The 6192-nt window shown below is 34.6% G+C and overlaps 1 protein-coding gene and 1 long non-coding RNA gene across 2 annotated transcripts in view; one reads left to right on the top strand and one right to left on the bottom strand.

The window, feature by feature from the left end:
- LOC106460321 overlaps nt 1-1231 on the bottom strand; it is a 17795-nt gene extending 16564 nt beyond the window's left edge. The window contains exon 1 of the long non-coding RNA XR_001290878.1: nt 1168-1231. This is a non-coding gene — a long non-coding RNA (uncharacterized LOC106460321). The remainder of the gene's footprint in view (nt 1-1167) is intronic.
- Nucleotides 1-6192, top strand: part of LOC111085973 (transforming growth factor beta receptor type 3-like) — a 132560-nt gene that overhangs the window by 13695 nt on the left and 112673 nt on the right. The window lies entirely within an intron of this gene.

The following is a 6192-nucleotide window of genomic DNA, read 5'->3' as shown; positions in this document are numbered from 1 at the left end:
AATATAGCAAGACTTGCATTGCCTACTAAGAAAGTTAGTAGCCGGTAGTCATCGGGTTAAATTCTTGGATATTTCTAGCTGTATTGTGTATGTTCAGCTATAGCAGAATGACTTCAATCAATTGGTAAGTTAAACAATTATTTGGAATATGGCCTTTATTTATAGTGCAAGATAATCCATTTGTTTCACACATTTAATAAAATTGATGGAAACTTGTTTAATAGCACGACTACAGAAAAGAATCTTTGCATAGTGATGAATAAGTCACTCATGCATTCACAAAAATGCTGTGTTACTAATAGTAAACTAAATATAATTTTAGGATGTATTTATAGACAAATCTACACAAGTAACTAGTTAGGCCTCACTTGGAATACAATACACAGTCATGGCCTATATACCTAATAAAAGATATTGACTTATTGGAAAGAGTTCTGAGGAAGACTACTAGGATAGATCTCTTAACTTGTTTTGTACTGAAAAGTGATGGGTAAAAGGTGCTTTTATTGAAGTTTAAGTGATTATCTGGTGAACTGATTGGATAAAGACCACTGATTTATTTGTTCTGTATTCTGAAGACAAATGGATGAGAAGGGATACAAGTTTAAGGCTTGAAAAAGACTGGCTAGGCTCCAGTTAAGACCATTTTATTTTCTAACAAGTTGACTGACTTTCAGAATGTGTTGCCATTGGTAGTAGCAGAGACTAAAACTTTAAGTTTCAAGAAGTTTAAGATGGGAATCAATTCTTTCCTGAAAAGTAAAGGGTTGTCTTCAATTTTTACTTTTCCCATGGATGGGTGTGCAAAGACAACCTTTTAGGACTTAATTGTCCTTTTTTATTCATAGGTTATCATATGTTAGCTTTTTTACTACTGTACACCCTTATAAACTCAGCATTCTCATTCTAACCCTCCCAAAACAACTTTTACCCAACTCTATCTATTTCCTGTCTTGCTTCTCAATTTCTGCTCCTCATCTGGTATTATTCCCTCTATTAATGCAATCTTCCCCAGTGTTATCCTGAAGAAAATTAGTTAATGTACACAAGTCATATTACAGAAACTTTAGTATCTTGAATAGTGATAAAATACCTACTTACTTATCAATAAAAATTTGCTTTCATGTAAGCTTTAGTTGAAATTTGTGAAAATATAACTTAAATTACCTGAATCAATTTGTCACCTTTCATGACATCCAAATGCAGACCCACAGGTGGTTTTCCAGCCCTTAAAAATAACATAAAAGATTTCCAGTCTGTCCTGTTTAACAGTATTATACATGTAAAGAAACTTGACATAAGTAAATACACCCCCTAAGTTGGAAATAGAGTCAGGACATCACAACTCTGCTATAGCCTAGTCTTTTATTGAACATGAACCCCATTGAGCATGTGTAGGTTATCCATAACTAAACCCTGAAAAAGCATCTGAGTAAACCTACTCTCAAGGTTACATAATACAGATTCTGTAACAGGAATGGACTGAAATCTCAGAGACTAAGATTGCAGATCTCAACAACACAATATGTAGGCATCTTGCTACCTTGTGTAAGACAACAGGCTGCACCACAAAGTATTGACCCTACTCATATTTTGCCAGTTATGTGTATGATTCCAGATAAAAACTCATAACTTTTAAAACTTGGATTGGATGTCTATTTACTTATGTCAAGCCTCTGTATGAGTGTATATATATATATATATAAAAGCTATGAATTAAAGAGGAGAATACATCATAAGGAAAGATAGCACAAATCTTACACAGCATATTCAAACCTTAGATGAAATATAATTAAAAGTAAATTCATGAGAGAGAGAGAGAGAAACAAAAAATCGCAGCCACAATACAAACATCCAACACCGGGGAACAAATCATATGGTGGGTCATCATGTAATGTGCCCTGGTTTTTAGAGGTGCTGGCGGAAGTAAGACCCAAACTGCGTTGGGGGTACACCGTCTATCCAGTTTAACTTCAACTTCGCCTTAAAAAAAGCTAATTTTTATTTAATTCTATTAATAACATAATATCTCCATTTTAAAAACCAGTTTGGTGGATAATGTGTAGAATAATTAAGTTTCAAAATATAATCATCGACATTTTTTCTTTATCGAATTTAGTTTATCAATTTTTTTACATTTTGTAGCTATTCTGTATTTAGCACCTTTTTCTATGATTTTTCATTAAAGAATTATCTTTAATGATATCTAAATTTCCAGTAATAATAAATACTTATGAAAAAAATCTGTTAAAGAATTGGAGTCACACTCACATGGTAAATTCTTCACATTATTAATATCTAAATTATTTAAAAAGTCTTTATAATTATATATATATATATAGTGGTTCTATTGGAATTTCAATATTTAAAACTGATAACAGGTTTTAAATATTTTAAATGAAAAAATTTTTGTATCACAGAATGATGTAAAATTATAGAAATTTGTAAATCATTAACAGTTTTATGTTTAAAATTAATTTCTATATATCATGATTTTCTTATTGGCAAGCAGACATACCGCTGTGCCACTGGGGGGCAATTGTATTGGTAATACCTTTTGTTTAGATAGTATTAGCAAGAAATGTAAAAAAAAGAAAACTAGAGAAAAAGGTAAAAATAAAATAAAATGGGTTAATTTTATAAATTTTTGTAATTTATAATAATGATAATAAGTTTTATATTCTTGCAGAGTCATAGTTATTTCTACAAGACTATATATAAACAAAACACTTAATTTCCAAAATTATAAAATTTAGGCTTAAGGTAAATAATTTAAATAATATAATTAAAAAAGAACTTACAACGCTAGGAACCGGGTTTCGATACCCGTGGTGGGCAGAGCACAGATAGCCCATTGTGTAGCTTTGTGCTTACTTACAAACAAATAAATAGGCCATTGTTTTCCTGCATATAATTTCACGTACCTCAATAATTCAGATCCAGGGAAGCCATGTTATGAAGAGTAGTGTCCGTTATTTCGTTTATGCATCCGTTCTGAGCATTTCAAAACTTTTCACATATTTATCATGAAAATAAATATATATGTACTATTACACAGCTCCACGCTTTCGCTGGTAGTACGATATAACATGGGCAATATCAAAAGGAGTAGACGTATAATTGTAGAATCTTAACGTTTTACATGTACGTGAGGTTGTGCATGTGTTAAAAAGCGTGTGCTCAGAACAATTTACGATCATAACGTGCTTTCCTGACATTTATAGAAAGTGGCATAATATCCTGCTTACTCTTTGTACATGCCACCTGGAGTGTGGTGGTGGTATTCAAAATGTATAGACCTAAATGTTCTTCAGCATTAAAATGCTAATTAAGATTAAAAACAATGTTGGGATTCTTAATTGTTCATGTACTTGCATGGTTTTAGATAGTTCAAATATACTTGGTCGCATGGTTCTAGATAATTCACGTATTCTTTGACGCTGGTCCTGGATAGTTCACGTATTCTTTGACGCTGGTCCTGGATAGTTCATGTATACTTGGACGCTAGTCCTGGATAGTTCATATATACTTGGATGCTGGTCCTGGATAGTTCATGTATTCGTGGATGCTGGTCCTGGATAGTTCATGTACTTGGACGCTAGTCCTGGTATCCAGGACCAGCATCAACGAATACGTGAATTATCTAGAACCATGCAACCAAGTATATTGGAACTATCCAGGGCCAGCGTCCCAGTACACATGAACTATCCAGGACCAGCATCCAAGTAAAATGAACTATCCAGGACCAGCGTCCAAGTATACATGAACTATGTTCATGTATACTTGGACACTGGTCCTGGATAGTTCATGGTAAGTATGCCTTTCTTTAATAAGCATACGATATTTTCCAGAATTAAGCATAAAACTACTTGACAATAGACACGATTGCCAGAAGTTTATATTTTCTCCGTGTTTGGTATATTGTTGATGACAGGTAACGCATGCTTTCTTTCCCCTTGAAAACGTGTTTTTGTTAGACCATTTTGTGTTGAAATGCTATGTGACTATTTTATAGATTTTTTTCTTACTTACCACCTTTGATTCGCTTTAAAACTAGTTCAGTTTACATAACTGAACGATTCTTTTCAGTGTCTTTAAACTGAGTATGTGACATTTAAATCTGAAGAGTGTTCACGTATACACATTACGTTTCAGGTGGGGCTTACTGCATAAATAACTCTGTTTGTGTGCACGTCCTATATTCGTTATGATTATATGGATGTCGCTTGTATATACACTTATCAAAGAACTAATACTTGAACGAGGTTGTATATTTGTGTGGAATCATGCTTCAGTCAATTGTTGCTTGATGGGGAAAGGGTACCGTTCAACGGTTGTAAAGGCTAAAAGCCTGGGAATAAATCAGGAGTTTTCCTTTTTTCTGAAACTGCCAGTAAACTGTACTAGGATTAAACGATGGGAGGGGGGCCGAATTGCGTTATCTTGGGAAAGTACAGGATCATAAAAGTCAAGGGAAGTAGGATAGCATTTGTTTGAGCAGCATACTTCGCCTTTCTTGTATGGCCCGGAAACTGCGAAAAGAATTAAGTCACCTTCCTTTGAAACTTTTCCCCCAAACTTAGTAGTTGAAGGTTATTTTCCTCCTCGAGCAACCTTCTGCTTAGCTTTTCTCCTTGGTAGGAGAAGTAGAAGTGCACACACGCAAACCACTTCGGCACACCTTATCCCCCCCCCTCTCTCCCGTCCCTCTGGTAGCTTTTGTCTTTCATCTGAAAAAGCCATTTTTCAAGGTAACATGGGGAGGACCGAAACAGTTGTGGATCTCGTGTCAGTTTGTGGTTCGTTCTTGTTGAAGCGTGATACTCGTGTATTTATTGTGTAAGCTTCCTTCCGTCGGAAGCAAGGGAAAAATTGCTTTATCTTGGTGCAGTGTGCTATTGGTTTATGCGCACGTTTTGGGCACAGAATTTATTGTTTGGATCATGATTCATATCATCTATAACTTACAAATCATTACAAAAACATGTCTCGCTTGGACTAGTATCTGTTAAGAAACCACTCATATTTTGTTGTTTTTTTCTAAAGTGATTGAAGACTAGTTTTTGTTGTTGTTTTTTCAGTAAGTTGTTGAAGTCTTACACAGTACTACCGATCTTAATCTTGGTTTGAGCATTCTTTTGTTTAGATATAAGAGATGACTTATTTTTATGTATTGTTAAACGTTTCAAAACTGTCTTTCAGTATCTGGAGGTTTTTATTATTTTGGAAGCAATATGTGCAGCACCGCGTAACATTTTATGAAGCTTCAAATGGTCCCAATGGTTTGTATGTGGTTTATTGTGAGAGGCAGTTTAAGGGCTGAAATAAATATTTTTCGTAAGTTTACCCTTGTCATTTCCTTCATGAAGCCCATTTCTCAAAGGGCTCGGCACATAGAGGTCTATAATGATGAAAATGTGCGCACCGGCGGTGTCTTTCACAGGATATTTTGTATATTGTGTATCTTTATAGAATATTAATATCAAACAATCGAAAACTTCGCGATGTCGATGTATGTTTCTTTTAGTGCTCCAGTTTCACTAATATACCTTTTGTCTATCGCATGTTACTAACAAATTAATAATAAGTGAGGAAAAAAGGGTTTTGACGTGTGTGTGTGTGTTTTTTTTAATATTCTCAAAATCCTTTTCGTATATCAGTATGGCTTAAAACTAATAATTATTCACAAAAAAGCGTTAGATCTTTAACCTCTTACTCAACAAAGGGGCATCTTTGGTGTGCCCCAATTTTTATTTTCCAGGATCCATACGTAGAATGTACTTTTATGTGGATTTTTTTTTACACGTAAATTACTGTAATTGTGCTATCGAATGATTTATGGAGCGACTACTCTACAAAAATCCTTGGGAATTTATTACATTTTACACTTAAATGTCAAGCACTGTTGTGTAAAAGGAAGAAAGTGAAGCCCCTTTTCATTACAAAGGTTATATTCCACCAGTTGCCCGATGTTCAGTTTTATCATATTAAACATACGAACGGGGTGGCCCATAAAGTAACTTTACTGTAGGACGTTTCAGCTACTTTATTTCATATTTTAATTTGTTTGTCTTTTACAATCTGGGCCCGGCATGGCCAGGTGGAGCTCGATTCGCAATCTGCGGGTCGCGGGTTCGAATCCCCGTCTCACCAAACATGCTCGTCCTTTCAGCCGTGGGGGCGTTATAATGT

This window comes from Limulus polyphemus, unplaced genomic scaffold (assembly GCF_000517525.1).
Source record: "Limulus polyphemus unplaced genomic scaffold, Limulus_polyphemus-2.1.2 Scaffold751, whole genome shotgun sequence".
NCBI classification, from domain to species: domain Eukaryota; kingdom Metazoa; phylum Arthropoda; class Merostomata; order Xiphosura; family Limulidae; genus Limulus; species Limulus polyphemus.
The sequence above is the reverse complement of the archived record's forward strand: the minus strand, read 5'-3'. Positions and strand labels throughout refer to the sequence as shown.